Raw genomic sequence first — 23,534 nt, forward strand, 5'->3', positions numbered from 1 at the left:
GTTTCCGTTAAGGAACTCCTATGTTGGCGTAAATTCCGGAAGCGCCCACTGACGGATTCTGCCAGCGATTGAGGTAGCCATGCACCCATGGCTCCGCGGACGGGGAGAGTTTAGAAACTGATTGCAGGAGTTAAGAACTCAGCCATTTACGCACAAGCAGCCCCTTAACCCATCACAGCAATCCGTCAGTCTTCGACGCTGCGTGTGCGAAAGAGAGGCATCATGAGCAACCCAACTGGAGACGGAGCAGCGGGAGGAGCTGGGGCGGGACCAACTCTGGAGGAGAGAAACAGAGCGTTGGAACACCAGCTGGCACTGCTAACGGCGCGTCTCGAGGAGAGGAGAGCTCAGGATGCACAGGGGAAGCCCACCCCCATCGCAAGGAAGGTACTGGGGTTGGTACAGAAATTCGGGGGTGACCCAAGAAACTACCAAGCCTTTAAGACAGAAATGCAATACGCACTCAACCTGCTGTTTGATGACTTTGCCGATGAGGAATCGAGAGTGGCTTTTGTGATTGGGCACCTCAAGGGGGGAGCTAGAGAATGGGTGAGGCCCCTGATGGCATCGAATAATGATGCCCTAAAGGACTTGAGGAAATTCTTTATCGCGATGGATTTGATGTTTTCCGGCCAGATTGAACAGGGCGTGGTACGCAGACAGTTAATGGCATGCAAACAGGGGAATCAGTCCGTCCGAGAGTATTGGACACAGTTTACCATGCTCATACATAAATTGGGGTGGGACCTGTGCTCGGACCCGATTCAAATGCTGTTTGAAGAAGGGCTATCCCCGGCGGTGAAAGATGAACTTTCCCGCGCGCCCCGGCCGGAGTCTATGGATCAGCTGACTAAATCGGCTCTTGCAATTGGATCACGCCAAGAGGCAAGGGCTCTGGAGAAGCGGGAAGGGAGAGGAGAGCGTTGGAGTGATTTCCGCATTCCTGAGATGCCAAGGCAACCTTCCCCGCCAGCGGAACCAATGGAGATTGGCACTGCGCGCGCGCACGGGATTTCAAACGTCCAGGAAGGGCGGAAGAAGGAGGGGAAGAGCGCCAAAAAATGCTACCTCTGTCAACAGCCGGGACATTTTGCCAGAGTGTGCCCACAAAGGAAGGGATGGCAAGGAATGGTGGGAGCTGTTGGGAGTGAGGAGGAGGGGGTTAAGGAGCAGGTAAAAGCCAACGCCTGGCTGCCAGCGACAGGGCACAGCAGCCAGGCCAAGGATCAGTGAACGTGCCCAAGCCTGAACCCCCAAGAGCGGCTCTAGTCGTAGAGGTACTGCTAGAGCTCCCCAATGGACACCCACTCACGATAAAAGCCATGTTAGACTCAGGCAGCTCCTGCAATTTCATGAGTAAGGAGTTTGCATCAGAGCATCAGATACATACGCTGCCCTTAGGTAATTCCTTGCAGGTGAACACGATTGATGGGAGGGAACTTCTGGGAGGGGAAGTGAGCCAACAAACGGTCCCCATGACAATGAGGGTGGCAAGGCACACGGAAGTCATTGCCTTTCACGTAGCCACTCTGGCGGGGCCGCCCATCATATTAGGGATGAGCTGGCTGGCGTTACATGACCCGCTAGTGGGATGGCACCTGCGGACAGTCTCTTTTGGATCAGCTCATTGCCTAGAACACTGCAAGGGAAGAGAAACTCAGGGGTTGGCTAGAGCAAGTCTGGCAGGGATGGTGGTGGGAGAAAAGGGTGAAATACCACCACAATACACAGACCTGAGTGATGTTTTCAGCGAGAAGGAAGCAGATAGACTGCCCCCTCATAGACCCTTTGACTGTCAAATTAATCTACTCCCGGGAGCCCAGTTACCAGTGGGCAAACTGTACGCTATGTCGGACAGGGAGATGCAGGAGTTAAGGGAGTTTATAGATGAGAACCTGAAACGAGGGTTCATCAGGGAGTCAAGAGCGGTGGGGGGCAGCCCAGTGTTTTTTGTGGACAAAAAGGACTCAAAAAAACCCAGGTTGGTCGTGGACTTCCGGGCCGTCAATTCGGTGTCAGAACCAGTGGCCTTTCCCATGCCCAGGATTGACGACATTCTGACCAGGGTGAGGAAGGGAAAGATTTTTACCAAGCTGGACCTGAGGGGGGCTTATAACCTGATACGGATGAGGAAGGGGGATGAATGGAAGACCACCATGTTCACCCCCTTGGGGGCCTTTGAGTATCTCGTTATGCCCTTCGGATTACAGGCGGGCTCAGCCTGCTTTCAGTCCTTCATGCATCACGTCCTGGGACCTCTGCTCTATAAGAACTGTGTGGCCTTTTTAGACGATGTGTTAGTCTACTCAGAGGACGAGGAGCAGCATGTCAGAGATGTCAGGGAGGTCCTAAGCAGGCTGCAAGCAAACCAGCTGTGGGTAAAATTGGAGAAGTGTCAGTTCCATACCAGAGAGGTGGAGTTCCTGGGGTACCGTTTGTCAGACAAGGGGTTGGCCATGGATCCCAGTAAAGTCCAAGCGGTACTGGAATGGAAGACACCCAGAACCAGGAAGGACGTGCAGAGATTCCTGGGGTTTGGAAACTTCTATCGGAAGTTCATCAAAAACTTTGCCCACTTAACGGTGCCCATCACCGATTGTCTCAGTAGTAAGAAGAAATTCGCCTGGACGGAAGAGGCGCAGCGAGCGTTTGAACAGCTAAAGAAAGTGTTTGCGTCGGAGGAGCAGCTCTTGCATGTAGATCTACAGAAGCCGATGAGGGTGGAGACGGACGCTTCTGATTGCACGGTAGGGGCGGTGCTTCTCCAGCCGGGAAAAGACGAGTCGGACTGGAGACCGTGTGCCTTTTTCTCGCGGAAGTTGAACAAATCCGAGAGGAACTACACCGTGTACGACCGGGAACTGCTCGCCATTCATGAAGCTTTTCGACGGTGGCGACACCTGCTGATTGGTGCGCAGCACAAGGTGCAGGTGTGCACGGACCACAGAAATCTGGAATATTGGAGAACGGCCCGAGTACTGAACCAGAGACAAGTGAGGTGGGCACAGGAGTTCTCCAAATTCCATTTTGAGATTCGCTACGTACCGGGACCAGAGAACGTCAGGGCGGACGCTCTCTCTCGAAAGCCCGAGTATATGGAGGGGGAGGGAGCGCCCGAAGAAAGACATATCATCCCAGAGGACCGCTGGGTTTGTGGAGCAGCATTGGTGGGGCAAAGGGAACTGGTAGAAGGGACAGAGAACGATGAATACGCCGAAGATAAGCTCAGAGGGCTCAGGAGAGCCGGGGAGAACACAGGGGGGTTTGAAGAAAGGAATGGGGCGTTGTATTACAAAGGGGCATTGTACATACCGGAAGGGGAATTGAGGGGTAGAGTACTCAAACAACTACACGACAGCCCCACCGCAGGGCACTTTGGGCAGCACAAAACCATGTGGTTAGTTACCAGGCAGTTCTGGTGGCCCAAGGTGAGGGAAGATGTAAGAGAGTATGTAAGGGGGTGCGACCGCTGCCAGCGAGCAAAGGGGGAAAGGGCGGCGCCGGCGGGGTTGCTGGAACCATTGCCCACACCCGAACGGCCATGGGAAGCAGTCTCCATAGATTTTATGACGGATTTGCCCAAATCCAAGGGGAAAACGGCTGTCATGGTGGTAGTAGACCAGTTAACCAAGATGTCCCACTTTATAGCCTGCTCACATGCGGTAACAGCGGAAGAAACCGCCAGGTTGTTTATAGAACACATTTTTAGGTTGCATGGCGCCCCCTTGAGGGTGGTCTCAGACAGAGGGAAACAATTTACGTCCAGGTTCTGGAGGAAGCTCATGAGCTTACTGCACGTAGAGGTCAATTTCTCGACCGCCAGACACCCGGAAACAAACGGGCAGGCAGAAAGGGCAAACGGTATTCTGCAACAATACCTGAGGTGTTATGTAAATGACAGAGAGAATGATTGGGTAGAGAAATTGGCCCTGGCCGAATTCGCCTACAATAACGCGGAAAATGTGTCCACGGGCATGAGTCCATTTATGGCCAATTACGGGTGTCACCCCAGGGCCTTTCCAGGGGAAGGAGGGGAAAGATGGAGTGTACCGGCCGCGGAACATTTCGTGGAAGAAATGGAAGCCATACATCAACAGCTCAAGATGAATTTGGATAGGGCCAAGGAAGAATACAAGAAGCAGGCAGATAGGAGCAGAAGGGAAGGCGAGACCATAAGGGTGGGGGACCAGGTGTGGTTGTCAACAAAAGGGTTGCCCTTCAAGGGCGGGTGCAAGAAATTGAGACCGAAACGACTGGGACCCTTCGAAGTTATACAACAGGTCAATCCGGTGGCCTTCAAACTCAGGTTGCCAGACAACATGAAACTGCATCCAGTATTCCATAGGTCATTACTGTCACCGTACCGGGAGGGGCGGGAATCTTTGGGACGTGAAGGTGAGGTTCCCGCGGCACCGGAAGTAGAAGAGAGGGAAAGCAGTAGTCATGTAGCAGAAATACTCGACTCTCGGTGGAAGGGTAAACAGGTGGAGTACTTAGTGGCATGGGAAGGGGAACCAGAGTCCGAAAATACCTGGGTACCGGCAGAAACGGTTGATGATGAGATTTTAGTAGGAACGTTTCATCTCCGGTACCCAAGGAAGCCTCAGCCCTTGGCTAGGTTCTGGGAGGAACACTTTGGCACCACTGACGAAGAAGGGGAGTTTGAGGGGTTCCCAGAATCAGGACAAGAAGAGGAAGAAGAATCAGAGGGGGAAGAGTATTCGGGAAGAAGGGACAGTAGTAGGTGGAGGGCGGTTTTCGAGTCATCCGAAGATGAGGAAGAGTCGTTCAGGGGGTTCCCAGCCTCACCACCCAGAGAAGAGGGGGAAACGGGGGGTGAGGGGGGTCCTGGAGGGGAGGTGGATGTCAGGGAACTGCCATCGGAGAGTCAGGTGGTGGAAGGGCTCAAGGAGGTTAGGAGACCCTCGGATGCTGAGGAAGGAACCAGCAGGGGGAGAGAGAGAGTTCCCGCAGAAACTCAGTCGGAGGGATGGCTCCAAGATACTTCCAGTGAGAACAGCGAAGAGGTTTCAGGACCTCCGCTGGGGACGCCCACTCCGCGCAGGAAACTGTCACACAGAGATTCCAAAAGGAGGGTTTCCGTTAAGGAACTCCTATGTTGGCGTAAATTCCGGAAGCGCCCACTGACGGATTCTGCCAGCGATTGAGGTAGCCGTGCACCCATGGCTCTGCGGACGGGGAGAGTTTAGAAACTGATTGCAGGAGTCAAGAACTCAGCCATTTACGCACAAGCAGCCCCTTAACCCATCACAGTTTGGCTCATTCCCAGCATACTAAACCCTGGTTTCACTTGACATCTGAACTGGGTCTGTAAGTATTCCATGCTCTACCTTTGATACCTTTGTTTGCCCCTATTGCTGATTTAGATAGTGTTGCTAAATACTGCACTATTGACCTCTCTTTTTCAGGTACCATGTGATTTACTTCCTCAACCATCCTGTTCTGATTATTAGCACTTCCCAGATGATCCCAAATGGCAGCTTCTGAAGCAGACTTCTGCACCTGCAGGAGCTTGAATGGAATGGAATCCGCCTACCGTGTAATTTGATATCCTTCAAGGACAGTCACTTGTCTCGGGCATCACTGCTAAACTGACCACGGTTTTCATGCACATGACGGTTTTCATGCATCATTCAATTTACCTTAATTTATTTTAACCTTATCTTACCATAAAATACCTTAAAGCTTAAAACTTAATATTTATTTGTACATAAAAACCAATACAACAATAACAATAAAAAAACACACACATCCAATATTCCATATCTTTATCTTTCATTTACTTGTTTCATCGACCTCCTCACACCTCCCTTTTTGTATTCTAGTTTAGTTATTTGTTTCAGCAAATTCTTTCCATCTTTCTTAATTTTTATTGGGTAATTTGTCTTAACAGTCTAACCTATTAATTAGCTCAGCAAATCCTTTCCATCTTTCACTATATTCTATCATTCAATTTACCTTAATTTATTTTAACCTTATCTTACCATAAAATACCTTAAAGCTTAAAGCTTAATATTTATTTGTACATAATTCCTTATATCATTTCTACTAAAGCCAAGTATTTTCATTCCAACATTTTTCCTAATGCTCATTAATTTTACACTAATTCCCAAAATAAATTTTTAGAAAATTTTCTTCCAATCTTCCTCCAACATCTCTTCTTCCTGGTCTCGGGTTATGTCAGTCCTTACTGTCCATTCCATCTAGTCCATCAACCTGGTAATCTTATGTCCGAGGCACTTAAGTCTTTTCCATGTCCCTTCTGCAGATCTTCTTCTTGTTTGTACCTGCACTTTACCTTGTCTTTTGTTGATCTCTTTCTTAATTTCTTTCCTTTCTCATTGAGGAGTAGGTCTCGGGGATACTCCAACTCAAAAATGTCTCCGTCTCTCCTCAGCAGATCAGCCCATTCCCCACAGTCCCATTCCCCACAGTCGGCAGTGTAGTCCAGAGAATATTTAAAAGCATGTTTCAAAGTCCCTCCAAAATTAAGGGCCCCCACAACTCCAGACCCCCCCTGGCCCACTCCAAATTCAGTCTTCAAGGACAGCGGCTTATGCTCCTGCAGGGCCTCGGGTCTCTCCATTTGTGTTACTTGAGGTCCAACAGCAACCTCCTCCATTATCTTCTGCATTTGCACTTGCCCTGTCAAAACAGGTTCCTGGGTTGGCTCCTGAATGGTTTCTGTATAAATATTCGCTGTTTGTCCAAAATTTTTGACTGCAACAGTCATCAAATCCATCTTCTCATGCATCTGCTCCAACAAAGCGCTTGTCTTGCAAAAAGCAAGCACCAAAACTTCTTCCAAACACATTTTTATTCAAGGTCAGAGTCTGGTCTCACGATCCTAATCTCCACAGCTGTGAAATCCCCAGATCGACTCCAGCAACAATTTAACAAGCTCCCTCTAGAAGAGACCATTTCTATTTGTATCCATCTTTTGAAAGCAGGTCCAACAAAAGAGAATTACTTTCATTTTTCAAATTTTGTGTTTCTTTTAAATGCAAAAGGCAACATTGGAATCAATTTGTTTCTCTTCTTTAACTATCTGTCAAAAGGCGTTCCATTCAGTCAATGAACTTCCCCCAAAATCTCTGTCTCTGACACCCCGTTCCCAGGTTTGAGACGGTGGAAATTTATCTTTCTTTACTCTCTCTCCTGCAGGCTTGAACAATCAAAATTCCCCCTCTTTACTCCTGCTTCCAAGAGGGGTTTTGATGGTTAAAACTGGAGGAATTTTAAACCTTTATATACGACTTTCCAGACTTTACCTTGCACAATTTTTGCTTCAGTCTATTTACAAAAGCGGAAGGCGGACTTCCTGTTTCTTAATCCAATTTTCTGTTCTACTCACAGGTACTTGTTTAGAGTCCAATTGTCCACAGGAAAAAGTCAGCGCTCTCCGGCAACGGCTGTGCGACTTCACTCCGTAAAAATAGCGGTCGATTCAAAACACCGCGCCGCTCACCCCACGCCGCTTCGGATCCCCGAAAAAGGGGTTTCCTTGCGAGTAGGGGGGGCGCTCCTGGTGTCAGCCGAATCCCACGTTCCCAGGCTTCCTCCGCCTGGGAACAAATCATTAGCATTTTATCCACCATATTCTTGAGACACCCTAATGTGGTCCTATCCATTCACTTAAAGTAGTAGCAGATTTTTTATATATATAGCAAACAGTAAATAAAAAGAGTACAATCCATAAATTGGTGCAAACTTTTGGGGCTTGCCTTTGATTTCCCAGTGTGTTTGTAAATGCAATAAAGTTTCACTGTTCTACGCCAAATGTGTCCTTGTGTTTTGTTCCTCTTGCTTGATTCAGCTGTTTAATATGTGGCAATCTAATAAATTTACAGTCGTACCTTGGATCCCGAACGCCTTGCAAGTCGAACGTTTTGGCTCCCAAAAGCTGCAAGCCCGGAAGTGAGTGTTCCGGTTTGCGAACGTTATTTGGAACCCGAACGTCCAACGCGGCCTACGAGGCTTCCGATTGGAAGCCACGCCTTGGTTCCCAAACATTTTGGAAGACGAACGGACTTCCAGAACGGATTCCGTTTGACTTCCGAGGTACGACTGTACCTACAGCATGATCACATCTTACGTGCAGAGGCATATCTAGGGGTTCTCTATGTAGAGGTGAAGGGGGTAAGGTCCTGAAAACTGCTGCTACTTAGGGGTCTAAAACAGATACATTTTTACTTAGCTTTAACACAGTTACAACTGTTATTTTATAGTGCAGAGCAACAGGGACAGAAGGAACCATGAGAGAAGCGATGACTGGCTTCACGGTTTCCCCCACATAATGGTTTTTTACACGGCACGCGCACACATTGTGATTAATATTATGGCACTGTTACCACGCTGTGGACTTCAAACTTATTTCCTCACCCCCAAATGTATTAATACATTGCCCAGCCTTAAAGTATGTGTGTGTGCTCTATGCAAAAATCACCATGCGGGAAAAACTGTGAAGCCAGCTAGTGCCTCTACAATCCATCCTGCATGTCTGCAATCCATCCTGATTGCAGACATGGTGATATATTGGTACATTGCAAAATTTAGCTGGTGCTCTATCACGATTTTGAAAACCAGGTAACATCTAGCCCTCCTCTCAACCCTTGTTATTCTTCGAAAAGAATTTGTCTAAGTTTGCTTAAGTAAGTGGCTTAAAAGTGTGGGTTTGGATTAGGAAAAGAGGAGAAATGATTCCCTACAACAGGTAACTTATCAGTTTTCGTGAAAGGTGTCAAGCTTGAGAGAAAGCAGTATTATTTGTGATGGCTAAAAGGTAAAGGGACCCCTGACCGTTAGGTCCAGTCGCGGACGACTCTGCGGTTGCGTGCTCATCTCGCTCTATAGGCCGAGGGAGCCGGCATTTGTCCGCAGACAGTTTTTCCGGGTCATGTGGCCAGCATGACTAAGCCGCTTCTGGCGAACCAGAGCAGCGCACGGAAATGCCATTTACCTTCCCACCGGAGCGGTACCTATTTATCTACTTGTACTTTGACGTGCTTTCGAACTGCTAGGTTGGCAGGAGCTGGGACCGAGCAACGGGAGCTCACCCCGTCGCGGGGATTTGAACCGCCGACCTTCTGATCGGCAAGCCCAAGAGGCTCAGTGGTTTAGACCACAGCACCACCCGCGTCCCTACACAACACAAAACACTGTTGCTGTGGTGCAGGTTTTATTTTTATTTTTTTTACCTTATATTTTGGAAATGTACATCCAGGTTTTATTTCCTTTAAATTTGAGGGGGGGGGGGGACCAAGAGAGTGGGGCCCTAAACTATAGCTTGTTTAGCTTACATGTAAATACAGCACTAGGGGCTGCCTGCCCTGCTCACTCTGCTAAGCCTAGACTAACCGATCCAATAGGAATCCAACCCCTCCGACAATCCAGTATTGTGTCCTACATTTCTAAGCAGTGAAAAGTTCTGGAGCAGCAATACAGGGAGAAAGGGTACCAGGGGTAGGGGGGCTTGCAAACTGGCCACATATGGTTGATCTGTCTGGACTGAGATCAAGTCATACTCAAGCCACAAAGCTCTGTTTTGACGCTTTGTTCTTTGCTTGAATTCCCCAGAATTCCCCCTCGCTCTCTAAACCGGAAGCACAAGCATTTCCTCCACCCTCTAGAAATAATGTAATAGCTTAAGGAATCATTTACCTCGAGAGAAACAGAGACTCCTGCAGCAATACCCAATCTTCAAAGTTGAACAATCATCACCTGGACGTCCTCACTGAGCATCGACGCCAAAAGGTAAGCAGAGCATCCCGATTTGTTTGGGTCTCTTACAAAAACAGCATTTGTGAAATGAAACAACTGACTTTGCGAATGAGATATCTACTTAATGGTGACTGGCAAATTTTGCAGACTGGCATTCAAGGAAGAGTTGCCTTGGAGGAAACTTCTCTGTCACAAAATGACAGTACACTTCTCTACTTAATCAGGTCAAGGCGAACAAGTGAAATGTTGAGGGCTAGTAACTTGTGGGCTTATTTGCAAAGCTACGGTAGGCCCTGCATTATTTTCAGCATGGTGGCTAAGTTTTGATTTGTAACCAGAAATTCCTAGAGGTCTTTCCTAAAGCAAAGACACATAGAATTGTGCTGTTCTGTAGCACCCTGCTTGTGGTTAACGCTTAGCTGGAATGAAATATTCAACACAACAATAGAGAAATTAAAATAATAATTTATTTGTCAGACAAATAAATGAGAGGCTCAGTGGTATATGGTTACCAAGCTCTGGCCTGGCCTCTTGCCATCCTGGCCAGCACTTATATTCCCTTAATCCAGCCCCCTTTGCTCCTCCTGTGGCTGCCTCTGTCCAATCAGCCTGGTTGAAATTCCTATTGGCTGTTTGGTAGAACCAATCACAAAAGATACACCCACAAAAGATACACCCACTTCCTTGCCCTTATAAGGGAGACAAAGAGCTATATATGTGACAAATAAGTAATAATATATCTTACATGGAATCTTAATTACCAGCTCACCTCTTGCCCTCCTTGCCCTATTGCCTTCTAAAACAAATGTTTAATCTTACATTTTTATGTTCAACAGATGTCAAGGATCTTGAGTTTCACATCAACATTGAAAGATTTCCTTCATTTAAGGTTTCTAAACAAATGCCTGACAACTATATATCAAGAGTGCTTGGATGGCGTCTTCTGTCTAGCAGGGGGGCTAGGCTGGTGGCTGACTTAATTTCAGGATAAATACAACTCTTACAACCATATGAAATAAGAATCTAGCATTCCTTAAATCCTTTGCATAATTACATTTAAGCCAATATATTTAAGCTAATATATTTCATTCACTTATCATAGGTAGCCTTTTAAAAGAATAAAGCCTTTGTAAAGTAAAAAGGAACTCAGTAAAAAACAGCTTTAAAAGATTTCCCAAAAATGCTCTCTTTTCTTCTAGCCAAGCCAGTTGCCTTTTTCACTGCTCTTGGCCTTTCAACCTTGGAAAGAAGATCTGGCTCATTTTACTGGGAGGCACATTGGTATTATTTTACTATTTACCCATTCTTAATTGTGTTTTCTCAGTCTGCAAGGGCAGCATATGTAATTCTCCCTTTTTATGACTTTGAGAATTGTTTTTCTGCTATAAATCAGGGGGCCCCCTTGTCTTAGGAGGAAAAACATTGCCAAGGCCTTTTCTAAGCAGCTGGTCTTTTGCCTGGCATGAAACATTTGAAAATCCTTTTTTAAGCTCATTTTTAAATACAAGCCTTGATTGCAATATATAGAAGCTCTGATAAAAAATGCAGGCTTATGACTAGATGCCTCATTCCCCCCTTTCAAGCTCAAGGACCTTCATCCCAAATGTCCTTGATAGCTTGACCTTCATCATATTCCTGAGGTAAAGCTCTGTATAGGGCCATGATATGAGGTAGAGTTTCATTTGAAACCATCTTGCTAATTGTACTTCTAAAACATGAAATGATACATGGCATCATACACAAAACCATTACCACTACTGTCAAGAAAAACAAGCAAGACAATAGTATCCCTTTGAGTCCTGTGACATTAGGTAACCAATTGGTGAGCCATCCCATATCCCATCCTTCCCATGTTTGTACTGGGACATGTGCTATATTCTCCATCTTTGTGGCCAACACACGGATTGCCTCACCATTATCTGAAATGTTAAAGCAACAGGCATTCCCTGTCAAGTTCAAGACTCCACATAGGCCTCCCTGCCTGGCAAGTACATAATCCATTCCCATTTTCAGCTGCAAAATGGCGGCTCTACTTTCATCCAACTGTTGTGCAATAAGTCTCAAACTCTGTGCCGTTGCATTGGTTACAAGTTCCACTACTGCTTGCAATCGAATTATTCTGTTTAGATTATAAATAGGATCCCGTGCCCCTTGTATGAGCTCACCAGGATTCCAGGAGGCAGGATCATAATAGGCTATAATGCGCTCTGGCGGCCAATCATCAGTACCGCTCCAACTTTGGGTACTTCCTCCTGCTATATGAGAAATATCAGCATTCCTTCGTGTTCGCCTGGCCGAACTAGTGGGCATAATCCACATTGGTGGTAATACCCAACCCAAGAAACAAGTCCCACTCCATTTGGAAGGGAGCTTTTTGTATGCCCATTCTCCACATATCCACCACAACCATCGGGTCTGAGGTTTTTGGTACGTGGAGTACAGAAGGCGAAATACCAAAAGAGGTAGAGAGTTCACAGTGCAGTATGTTAGATTGCCTTTTTCTGTCACAGTTATGTTCCACACCACTTTCCATGCGTGAATAAAAGGAGGTGCACAGGGCAAGGTATTCCGAGTTCGATAGGTAGTACCGTGTGCCCAGGTATGACTATTCTTAATATAATCCCAAGTATAGTGACAATGAGAAGAGCCTATCATGGGAGAATCAGCTGCATCTGATGATTTATGTACACAGAATTCCCCTTGTACAGGTATAACTCGTAATGGTTTAGTTGAGTTCCATCCGGGGAAATTCTGTATTTCTGTTTGGTGTGGCATTTCGCTTACCATACCAATGGCATCTAATGGTATCGGTAATAAGGGCATACCTCCCTCTGAATCATCTGGCCCAAGAGAGCAAACAAGGCAATTGGTCCTATTTGCAACATTGGCTACCATCTCAGCTAAGCCTACCCACATATTGTGGTCATGGCTGAATCCATATTTAGCCAATTTGGTCAGATTCACGGACCCTTCCCCTTCCCAAGGGATCAGGATTAATAATAAAATCATGTTGATGTCTAGCATATGCATTCCTTCCACAAAGGATTACCTTATTGTGATAGCAAATAATTATTAGCCCCAATATAATTCCCCCAGTGACAGAAATGGGGTACCACCAAGACCAAAACATATATCCCGAGGATCCCCAATGAGTAATATCTCTGATAATTGTTCCACAAGGGGGCAGTCAATCAATTGTATTAGAGAATCTTTCCGTTCACAGTCGCTGGTTCAGACGCTCCTCAAGCTTCAGGCGTGCGCAGGTCAGCCAGCTTCCAGGTTGTGGCTGCAGCAGGCCGGTCGTCAAATGTTGCCCGTGACCTAGCCCGTTCCCGGTAGGGCTAGATACAGGGGTTTTTGGAGAGAGTTAGTTTTAAAGGATTAGAGGGGTCACCTTTGCACGTCCAACTGCCTTCGGACTTCTTCAAACGAGAGTGATGAATCCAGGGGGTCACCTCAGCTACCTTCACCGCTGTTGGAGTAGAGAGCAAGACGGTGTAAGGTCCACGCCACTTTGGTGCAAGTGGATCACGTTTCCACTCTTTCACCCATACGCTATCGCCAGCCTGGAACTGATGAATCGGCTCGGCAATGCTGCACGGCGTGCGTTCGAGGGCCCACCTGTTAAGAGAAACAAAAACACGGGAGAGAGATTGCACTTGTCCCTGTGTCACATGATCTCCTATTTGTTTAAGGTCAGCTGGAATATCCTGAACAAAGGAGGGCGGTCTCCCATACAGGAGCTCAAAAGGTGACAACTTAAGTCTTTTTGTGGGTGCACACCGAACACGAAACAGTGTTATGGGTAACACATCTACCCATCCCAATCCCGTTTCCTGGGTTACTACAATTGGAGCTATATTCTTAGCCATTCCTGGTGGGCTATTTTCGGCCCATACTCCTGGTGGCACCTGTAGAGTTCGGAGGAGCTTGTTTAATTCTGTATCCAATGTGGGTTGGACTTGCAAGGCTGACATTAGGCGCCATGATTGTTCCTTGGGTACTGAGAGGGTAATTATTCCTGCTGCTTTTGATGGCAGTTTCATTTCTGGACCTCGAGGAGTGAAGGTGATTTGGGCCTGCAATTTGGACAGCATATCTCTGCCTAAGAGAGGTATTGGACACTCAGGTATATACAAAAACTGATGGGTTAAACGATGTCCCCCAATCTGGCATTCCAAAGGTTGGAGGAAAGACCTCTTAGCTGACTGACCAGTGGCACTTTTAATGACTACACTTTTGGATGCCTTTTTCTGCAATAGTTCTGGGAGTACTGAGTATTCAGCCCCAGTATCAATCATAAAGTCTATTAAATGGCTCCCTAATTGAATCGTGACCGTGGGCTCCTGGAAGCCTAACTTTATGGAGTCCGGTCGTTCCTAGTCTTGAGTAAAATCCTCTTCTGCCAGTCCAATGAAATTGTCTCTACTCTGTACTTGTCCTGGTCTCTGATATCTTCCATTTCGGATCATTCCCCGTCCCCGTCCCTGGTTTCTTGGGCCGGAGCCTGGGCCTGGGCCTGGGCGTACTTCTTCCAACCTCAAGGGTTCAGGACACTCCCGCTTCCAGTGACCCTCCTTCTTGCAATTTGCACATTGATTCCTTCCCAGTGGTGGATTCCTTCCTCGCCCTCTCCCTCCATTTAAGGGGCGGTGGTCTTGCTTCACTGCTGTGGCTAGCATTACCATCTTTTCCTTCTGCCACTTCTTCTTCTCTTGTTTCTCAGCCTCATCCCTATTCCGATAAACTTGGCGTGCAATGGCCATAATTTGGCTCATCAGCATCCCTTCCCATCCTTCTGATTTCTGAATTTTCTTACGAATGTCAGAAGCGCACTGGGCCACAAATGTAGCAGTAATCATTCTGCTGTTTTCAGGGGCTTCAGGGTCAAAAGGAGTCCATATACGATAGGCTTCTTGCAGCCTCTCTAAAAAGTCTCCTGGACTCTCATTTGGTTTCTGTTCTACTTCTGAGACTTTAAACATATTAGTGGGCTTCTGGCATGCCCTGCGGATACCTTGCACAAGTGTCTGGCGGTAGGTGGTAAGTCTGGCCAGATGAATTCCATTGTTTGGATCCCAATTAGGATCTTCCAAGGGAAAGTTATCTTGGAGATGACGGTCAATATTAAAAATATTTCCCACTCTGGCCTGCTCACGCAAATATATCTGTGCCTTTTCAATTATGTCTCTCCTTTCCTCAGTGGTGAAAAGAGTATTTAGGAGCTGGCGACAATCTGTCCAAGTAGGACTATGAGTATTTACTATTGAAGTCACCAAGTCCATCATAGCCTGAGGTTTTTCTGCAAAAGATGGGGTGTGTGTTTTCCAATTCATCAAATCTGTAGTTGTGAATGGAATATATTGCAGGGTCGAAGTTCGAGGTGGCCGTGGTCCGGGTTGCCCGTTAACCAGCGCAGGCTCCTCAAGTGCATCAAATACTCTTCTAAGAGGGGCTACTACGTGATCTTTCTCTTCGCTTTGCTCTAGGGGCCTCAAATCATAGGGGATGGTATTTGTCCCAAGGCGTTCTTTTAGCAGCTTTATACGCCTGGCTGTATTGCTTGCTGACCGATTAAGGTCTCCCTGTAACTTCTGTAATATTTCTCTGGGACTTGGATGTACAGGGGTTTGGGGTGGGCAATCAGTTGTTCCACTAAAGGAGACTGTAGATGCAGGTCTATTAGGAGTCACAGGTGGAATAACCACTTCTGCTTGGGCTTTATTATAGGACTCCAATGCCTCCTGAAGATATTTATCATAATCTATCAAGGAATCAAGCTCTGTGACTCCACTCCCATTATTCATTCCACTTTCTTGCCTTGGGGTTACAACTGGCGGAGTGTTTGAATTAAGCTCCCTTCGATGTGGAGCATAGGGTGGAGGTGGAAGCACCTCTTCCTCTGGTCCCTCAAAAATGGGTTTGAGTTTATTTGGCAAGATTCCTTTCCTAGCTTCAGCTTTTATAGCCAATAATTTGCATCGTTTGACTTTGCATTCCCTTATCCATGGAGGATTTTTATTTAATGTGCTCAGCCAGGAATCTATATATGGAAATTGTTCTGGGCACCCTCCAGTTTCTTTGGCGATATTAGACCAAAGTTTGCTTACTAAATTTATATCAAAAGTTCCCTGAGATGGCCATTCAGTATTTTGTTTTGGCCATTCTAGTTCACATAACGTTCTCAAGCGCTCTGGCGTCATTTTGACTCCATATGCCCCTGAGAAGGCTTTCTTAAAATTATTTAACATACACTCAAGAGGTGTATTTTCCCCCTTTGAACCCCCAACTCCCATTGTATGGCCCTGTGAAGTATCCACTCAGTCACTCGCACACACACTTCGTGAGTTTCCTTGCCTAGTGAAGTCGCCTTACTAGGAACCGAAGTACTGCCCACTCCACACTCAGGTCAGCTACAGATTGCTCTGTACTTTCTCACACATACAATGCGCTAGATACTTCACCACACTCTACCTCCCAATTTTCCCTTTTCCTCCACCAGACCAACATCTGATGTACCCAACCACCTAGCGTACTCAGTTTCCCCTTACTGAGACGCAGAAGTTTGATCAAGACTTCTCTTCCTCCTAATTAATTGGAGGGCCAAAAATCCCTTTGTGCACTTACCCTTGGTTGGTTCCCTGTTTCCCCCGGTCCGTCGCCGCCAATGAGCAGGGTATCAGACAGACGAGTCTTCTGCGTTCCCCCTGGAAAAATTTACCAGTGCGCGCTGGGTAAGCAGTGGTCCTCTCTCTTGTACCCTGCCCAGTAGGGCGAAGGGGCTGCGTTCCAGCAGACCACTTATCCGAGTCACAGAGGCACCATAAAATGTAGCACCCTGCTTGTGGTTAACGCTTAGCTGGAATGAAATATTCAACGCAGCAATAGAGAAATTAAAATAATAATTTATTTGTCAGACAAATAAATGAGAGGCTCAGTGGTATATGGTTACCAAGCTCTGGCCTGGCCTCTTGCCATCCTGGCCAGCACTTATATTCCCTTAATCCAGCCCCCTTTGCTCCTCCTGTGGCTGCCTCTGTCCAATCAGCCTGGTTGAAATTCCTATTGGCTGTTTGGTAGAACCAATCACAAAAGATACACCCACAAAAGATACACCCACTTCCTTGCCCTTATAAGGGAGACAAAGAGCTATATATGTGACAAATAAGTAATAATATATCTTACATGGAATCTTAATTACCAGCTCACCTCTTGCCCTCCTTGCCCTATTGCCTTCTAAAACAAATGTTTAATCTTACATTTTTATGTTCAACAGATGTCAAGGATCTTGAGTTTCACATCAACATTGAAAGATTTCCTTCATTTAAGGTTTCTAAACAAATGCCTGACAACTATATATCAAGAGTGCTTGGATGGCGTCTTCTGTCTAGCAGGGGGGCTAGGCTGGTGGCTGACTTAATTTCAGGATAAATACAACTCTTACAACCATATGAAATAAGAATCTAGCATTCCTTAAATCCTTTGCATAATTACATTTAAGCCAATATATTTAAGCTAATATATTTCATTCACTTATCATAGGTAGCCTTTTAAAAGAATAAAGCCTTTGTAAAGTAAAAAGGAACTCAGTAAAAAACAGCTTTAAAAGATTTCCCAAAAATGCTCTCTTTTCTTCTAGCCAAGCCAGTTGCCTTTTTCACTGCTCTTGGCCTTTCAACCTTGGAAAGAAGATCTGGCTCATTTTACTGGGAGGCACATTGGTATTATTTTACTATTTACCCATTCTTAATTGTGTTTTCTCAGTCTGCAAGGGCAGCATATGTAATTCTCCCTTTTTATGACTTTGAGAATTGTTTTTCTGCTATAAATCAGGGGGCCCCCTTGTCTTAGGAGGAAAAACATTGCCAAGGCCTTTTCTAAGCAGCTGGTCTTTTGCCTGGCATGAAACATTTGAAAATCCTTTTTTAAGCTCATTTTTAAATACAAGCCTTGATTGCAATATATAGAAGCTCTGATAAAAAATGCAGGCTTATGACTAGATGCCTCAGTTCCTCTGTAAGAAAAGGAAATAATAATCTTTTGTTATAGTTTTATCTGTCTCCCAAATATGATGGGGGAAATTTATTCTGGGGCTCAGCACTAATACATGTTTCTTGTACTACGTGCAAAGGGGTTTCTCGATCATGCCCATTTTGGACTTTCTGAGGACTGAAAAACCCTGAATTTAAAGCGCAAAAGGTCCAGGAGAACAATGGGGTGGGAAGCATCTCATCTGAAGGCCCATATATTCATGGGGAGACAGGGTGATGCAAATCTAGTCTAGACTGCAAATTCTGCTCTGGTGCAGGCAAGTCCTAAGTTCATAGTGTGGACACAGCCAGCCTCCAAAGCTGCTTTAGGCTGCAATTCTAAACCCACTTGCCTGAGAGTAAGCCCCACCAAATTCAATCAGACTTACAGTTGTACCTTGGTAGTCAAACGGCTTGGCTCCCAAACAAATCGGCTCCCAAATGCCGCAAATCCAGAAGTGAGTGTTCCAGTTTTTCGGAAGCCAAACGTCCGACGCGGCTTCCGCTTGAGTGCAGGAAGCTCCTGCAGCCAATCAGAAGCTGCGCCTTGGTTTTCAAATGGTTTTGGGAGGCGAATGGACTTCCAGAACGGATTATGTTCAAGAAGCAAGGTACCACTGTATTGAAAACATAATATCACAATTAAATTAAATTATATGAAAATGATATGAAGTGGAATTATGAATGATATATAACTTATACTTTTAGAAGATAGCTGAAGGCAGCCCTGTTTAGGGAAGTTTTTAATGTTTGATGTTTTATTGTATTTTGTTGGAAGCCTCCCAGAGTGGCTGGGGAAACCCAGCCAGATGGACGGGATATAAGTAATAGATGATGATGATGATGATGATGATGATGATGAAAATAGTATAGGAATTAATACCAAAAAATACTACACCCCATTCCCTGCAAAGAAAGGTAAAAGGTAAAGGTAAAGGTACCCCTGCCCGTACGGGCCAGTCTTGACAGACTCTGGCGTTGTGCGCCCATCTCACTTAAGAGGCCAGGGGCCAGCGCTGTCCGGAGACACTTCCGGGTCACGTGGCCAGCGTGACATCGCTGCTCTGGCGAGCCAGAGCCGCACACGGAAACGCCGTTTACCTTCCCACTGGTAAGCGGTCCCTATTTATCTACTTGCACCCGGGGGTGCTTTCGAACTGCTAGGTTGGCAGGCGCTGGGACCGAGCAGTGGGAGCGCACCCCGCCGCAGGGATTCAAACCGCCGACCTTTCGATCGGCAAGTCCTAGGCGCTGAGGCTTTAAACCACAGCGCCACCTGCGTCAAGTAAAAGTAGTGATTATTTATTTCACCACTGAGGGAGGGTGGCACTCTGCACATGCTCAGGCACTCACTCGTTTATTATGGCTTGAACATGAGAGGCAAGTGGAACAGCCGTGCACAAAGGCAGCATACCTCTAACGTAAGAACATAAAAAGAGCCTGCTGGATCAGGCCAATGGCCCAACTATTCAAGCATCCTGTTCTCACAGAAGCTGAGCAGATGTGTGTGGAAAACCCATAAAAATAAAATATCAGGGACGGGCAATCTGTGGCCATACAGATGGTCTCAGCCAGCATGGCTAATGGTCAGGGATGGTGGGCATTGCAATATATGTTTTAATGTACATATTGTCTCATCCCAAGGATAACCATTTTGTAGCCTTTCAAGAGGAAAGGAGAACAAGGATCAACTCTGTTCCAGAAACAATCTGATGGGAAATCGGTACTGATGGACTTGATGCAGTTTAAGGAACTGGATGCCCATGTGTTGAAGGCATGCTGTCTCTTATTGTGATATATACAGAGTGAAATTATAGTCCTGTAAGGAATCTGCTAGAATGCTGAGGGTTTTTTTCATGTGGATTTGGAATTTGATAGTACAGTGGTACATTGGTTCTCGAATGTAATCCGTTCCAGAAGTCCATTCGACTTCCAAAACGTTCTAAAACCAAGGTGCGGCTTCCAATTGGCGCCGGCGCCCCGGAAACAATAGCCGACAGCCACATCGGACATTCGGCTTCCGAAAAAAGGTTGCAAACCAAAGCATTTAACTTCTGGGTTTGCAGCGTTCGGGTTCCGATTGTTCGTCAACTGAGCCATTTGAGAACCAAGGTTCCACTGTGCCTTCAAGTGTCCTCTCCGGATAGGAGGCAACTTCTTCTGTTCACATTGAAGGTCCCAATGGGGAACAATGTGGGTCACACAAGACCACGCTCCTGTCTTGCACATGTTCTAACACAATAGGGCACCTGTTTACAGGTGTACACCTGTGTACCCAAGAAAAAGGAAAGCTTAAGCATCTTTCAGAATACTTTTTACCCAGGGGCAAGTTTTTGCCAAATTTAAGAAATTAAGTGGTCAATCAGCTAAAACACATACATTTAATTGACCAGCTGTGCAACCCTGAGCAGTTTTACTCACTGAGTAGCCCCACTGAGTTCAGCAAGATTGACCCTGTAAAAATGCATTTTCTTTAAACAATGTCAGGCTTAGAGAGAAAAAGGGAACTGGGTACTCCTTATTCGTGTCAACTGCTCCTGAATCTATTTCCCTTTTTTGCCTGGTGCCTAAAGGTGTATGATGAAGGTGCCAGCCAAGCATTCCACAAACAGGGAGCCACTGCAGATAAGGCCCGTTCTTGTGTTGCCACTCTTTGGCCCTCTCGTGGGGGAGGCACACAAAGAAGGGCCTCTGATGTTTATTTCAGGGTCTGGGTAGGTTCTCATGGAGAGAGATCCTTCATGTCTTTGCTTAAGGAAAGAGGTACAAGGAGACCCCCTCAGCTCAGTTCTAGCAACTGGAACAATAATTCTTGATTATTGTGGTTATAGGTTAAAAAAAAGGCCACTGTCCTGAAAATGCAGTGGGGCCTATTGTAGCTTTGCAAATCAGCCCACAAGTGAGGTGGGGGGAACTTTGATCTTTCAAATTTCAGTGGCGCTCTGTGCAAGGTCAAAATCCAGCAGCTCCCTGCCTCACCACCTGCTCTGCTCAATTCACTACATCATAGTTGCGACACCCTGCAGTGCCCCCCTTGGCTTGATGCCCAGTTTGGCAGAACTGGCTGCACTGCCCTAGATCTGCCTCTGCCACAAGTTACTAGTCCTCAACATTTCACTTGCTCACACTGACTTCCTTTAGGTACCCATGTCCATGTTATCTATCTATCTATCTATCTATCTATCTATCTACAGGCTACACCTGACTCTAAGAGCCGTGTTTGCGTGGAGTGCCTGAATTAAGAGCAGAAGCTTTCTATCTATATTGGTACCCTGTAGTCTGTCCCAGAGTCTGGTTCTGGAGACTATCTATCTGTCTGTCTGTCTGTCTGTCTGTCTATCTATCTATCTATCTATCTATCTATCTCTGTATTTCTTTCAGTAGAAGCGGAAAGTACTGTAATAGGAAAAAAGATAACCTATGTGATATATTAATTCAGCTTTTAAATCCATTGTATTTTCAGACATAGTCAGGTTTATTAAGGTGAATGAATAGGGCCTGCCCGAGAGCGTAAACTCACCACTGCCCTTACCTGCTTTTCTTGCCATTCCCATCCATCCCTCACCGTTCATTTGTATAAAACTGGACAGAAACACTCTGGAGAATGCACTGAACTGCTATTCTGCGACCTGAAAAGTTCCCTCCAGGGGCTGTGCCTGGAATGAGCTTCTGCTTCCTAGCTATCCTAGAATTCCGGTCTGCCAGGCTTACCAGTTCCTGGTAAATAGACACTCCATGGACCAGTCAGTTGCTTCATTTCACAAACCCTGCTTTTGTAAGAGGCCCAAACAAATCAAGATGCCCGGGAGGACTGCCCTGAGTGAGTGCCTGAGGACCCTGCTCCTTCCTGCCACTTACCATCTGGCCTGGGGCGGGGCCTGAAGCCTCACAAGGACTGCTTGCTGCTTGCTGCCTCCTGCCCGGGAGACTCCCCTGAGTGAGTGCCTGAGGGCCCTGCTCCATCCTGCCACTTACCATCTGGCCTGGGGCGGGTCATGAAGCCTCACAAGGACTGCTTCCTGCCGCTGCCCAGGAGGACTCCCCTGAGTGAGTGCCTGAGGGCCCTGCTCCTTCCTGCCACTTACCATCTGGCCTGGGGCGGGGCCTGAAGCCTCACTGTAGCACCTCTGCTTGTGGTTAACGCTTAGCTGGAATGAAATATTCAACGCAGCAATAGAGAAATTAAAATAATAATTTATTTGTCAGACAAATAAATGAGAGGCACAGTGGTATATGGTTACCAAGCTCTGGCCTGGCCTCCTGCCATCCTGGCCAGCACTTATATTTCCTTAATCCAGCCCCCTTTGCTCCTCTTGTGGCTGCCTCTGTCCAATCAGCCTGGTTGAATATTCCTATTGGCTGTTTGCTAGAACCAATCACAAAAGATACACCCACTTCCTCCTGTCCTTATAAGGGAGACAAACAGCTATATATAAATGACAAATAAGTAATAATATATCTTACATGGAATCTTAATTACCAGCTCACCTCTTGCCCTCCTTGCCCTATTGCCTTCTAAAACAAATGGTTAATCTTACATTTTTATCTTCAAGGATCTTGAGTTAATCATCATTGAAAGATCTCCTTCATTTGAGGGTCTTTTAAACAAATGCCTGACAACTATATATCAAGAGTGTTCGATGGCGTCTCCTGTCTGGCAGGAGGCTGGGCTCATTTGCCCCTCTGGTCTCCTATTGCAATATGACTCTATGAAATAAGAATCTAGCATTTCTTAAATCCTTTGCATAATTACATTTAAGCCAATATATTTAAGCTAATATATTTCATACATTATCATAGGTAGCCTCTTAAAAAAATAAAGCTTCTCAAAGTAAAAAGGAAGGAACTCAGTAAAAACAGCTTTTAAAAAGAAGCCTCTTCAGTTTACACCCCCCCTTTCACCCTCCTTTCCAGCCTCAAAATAAAATAGAAAGAAGCTTCTTCTCCAGCCAAGCCAGTTGCCTTTCCCAACATTTAACCTTTTTAACTCTCTCAGTTTAAGAAAGAAACAGCTTTAGAAAAGACTTTTCAAAAATGTTCTCTTTTCTGTCAGCTAGATGTTTTTCCCCATTTGCTCCTGGCCTTTGAAAATACAGCTCAAGGTTTAACGAGAGGCCCATGGCATCATTTTACTATTTGCCCATTCCTAATTGTGTTTTGCAATCTGCAAGGTCAGTTGTCTGTAATTCCCCCTTTTTTATGACTTTGAGAATTGTTTTTCTGCTATAAATCAGGGGCCCCCCTTGTCTTAGGAGGATAAACATTGCCAAGGTTTTCTCTGCCTGGCATGAAACATCTGAAAATCTTTTTAAGCTCATTTTTAAATACAAGCCTTGATAAAATATAGAAGCTCTGATAAAAAATGCAGGCTTATGACTAGATGCCTCATTCCCCCCTTTCAAGCTCAAGGACCTTCATCCCAAGTGTCCTTGATAGCTTGACCTTCATCATATTCCTGAGGTAAAGCTCTGTATAGGGCCATGATATGAGGTAGAGTTTCATTTGAAACCATCTTGCTAATTGTACTTCTAAAACATGAAATGATACATGGCATCATACATAAAACCAATACTACTACTGTCAAGAAAAACAAGCAAGACAATAGTATCCCTTTGAGTCCTGCGACATTAGGTAACCAATTGGTGAGCCATCCCATATCCCATCCTTCCCATGTTTGTACTGGGACATGTGCTATATTCTCCATCTTTGTGGCCAACACACGGATTGCCTCACCATTATCTGAAATGTTAAAGCAACAGGCAT

The sequence above is a fragment of the Podarcis gaigeae genome, assembly GCF_964106915.1.
Source record: "Podarcis gaigeae genome assembly, chromosome: W".
NCBI classification, from domain to species: Eukaryota; Metazoa; Chordata; class Lepidosauria; order Squamata; family Lacertidae; genus Podarcis; species Podarcis gaigeae.